This window comes from Cynocephalus volans, chromosome X (assembly GCF_027409185.1).
Source record: "Cynocephalus volans isolate mCynVol1 chromosome X, mCynVol1.pri, whole genome shotgun sequence".
Lineage (NCBI taxonomy): Eukaryota > Metazoa > Chordata > Mammalia > Dermoptera > Cynocephalidae > Cynocephalus > Cynocephalus volans.
The window spans coordinates 82,957,694-82,959,658 of NC_084478.1; positions in this window are offsets into that span (position 1 = coordinate 82,957,694).

Genomic DNA, 1,965 nt, shown 5'->3' on the forward strand with positions numbered 1-1,965 from the left:
CCCTTACTTTCAAAATGCTGCACCAGAGTGGTACATTTTTACAATCAATGAACCTGCATTGACACATCAGTATATATATTTTTATCATCTTATTACTGTCTCCATAGTTTTGTCTTTTCCAGAATGTTAGATAGGTGGAATTATACAGTAAGTTGGCTTTTCAGGTTGGCTTCTTTCACTTAGTAATAATGTCTTTAGGATTCCTCTGTGTCTTTTCACGGCTTGACAGCTCATTTCTGTTTAGCACCAAATAATATCCCATTGTCTGGATGTACCAGTTTATTAATTCACTTCCTGAAGGGCATCTTGGTTGTTTCCAAGTTTTGGCAATTATGAGTAAACATGCTGTAAACATTTGTGTGCAGGTTTTTGCGTGGATATAAGTTTTCAGCTCATTTGGATAAATACCAAGGAGCGCCATTGCTGGGTTGTATGGTAAAAGTATATTTAGTTTTGTAAGAAACTGCAAAACTATCTTCCAAAGTTGCTGTACTATTTTTGCATTCCCACAAGCAATGAATGAGAGTTCTTGTTGCTCCACATCATCATCAGCGTTTGGTGTTATTAGTGTTTGGATTTTCACCGTTCCAATAGGTGTGTTGTAGTATCTTGTTTTAATTTGCAGTTCTGTGATGACATGACGTTAAGTGTGCTTTCTACCCTTATTTGCCATCTGTATATGTTCTTTGGTGAGATTTCTGTTGAGATCTTTTGCTCTTACTGGGTTGTTTGTTTACTTACTGTCGAGTTTTAAGTATGTTTGCGTATTTTGGGTGACAGTCTTTTATCCGGTAGGTCTTTTGCAAATATCTTCTCCTCGTCTGTCACTTGTCTTATTCTGTTCACGGCGTCTTTTTGCAGAGCCGAAATTTTTTATTTTAATGAAGTCGTTTGTCAATGATTTCTTTCATGGATCATGCTTTTGGTGTTGTATTTAGGAAGTTATCACCATACTCAAGGATGCCGAGATTTGCTTTGATGCTATCTTGTAGGAGTTACTATTTATAGTTTTGTGTTTTATGTTTAGGTCTATAATGCATTTTGAATTGATATTTGTAAAGAGGTAAGGTCTGTGTTTAGATTTATTTTTTTGGCACGTGGACATCCAGTCATTCCAGCACTGTTTGTTGCTCCGTTGTATTGCTTTTGCTCCTTTCTCAAAGATTAATTCACTAGGCCTGGCTGATTGGCTCAGTTGGTTAGAGCACTGCCTTGTAGCACAAGGTCAGGGGTTTGGATCCCTGTATGGTCCAGCTGCCAAAGAAAAAAAAAAAAAAGATTAGTTGACCATATTTGTGTGGGTCTATTTCTGGGCTCTCTGTTCTGCTCCATCAATTCATTTGTCTATTCTTTCACCACTAGCACACTGTCTGGATTATTGTAGCTTTATATTAGGTCTTGAAGTCAAGTAGTGTCAATCCTCCAGCTTTATTCTTCCCCATCAGTATGGTGTTGGCTATTGTGGGTCTTTTGCCTCTGCATATAAATTTCACAATCAGTTTGTTGATATCCACAAATTTGCTGAGATTTCTACTGGAATTGCATTGAATCTACAGATCTAGTTGATAAGAACTGACGTTTTGACAATATTGAGTCCTCATATCCACAAACATGGAATATCTCTCCATTTATATAGTTCTTATAGATTTTTTTAAATCAGAGTTTAGTGGTTTTCCTCACATGGATCTTGTATGTATTTTATAAGATTTACACTTAAGTATTTCATTTTTGGAGATGCTAATGTATACGGTATTTTGTTTTTAATTTCAAATTCCACTGCTCATTGCTGGTTATATACAGAAACAATTTACTATTGTATATTAACCTTGTATCCTGCCACCTAGCTGGAATCACTTATTTGTTCCAGGAGGTTTTTTTGGTTGATTTCTTTAGGAATTTCTACATAGAAGATTATGTCATTTGTGAACAAAGACAGTTTGAGTTCTTCCTTCCTGGTGTATATAT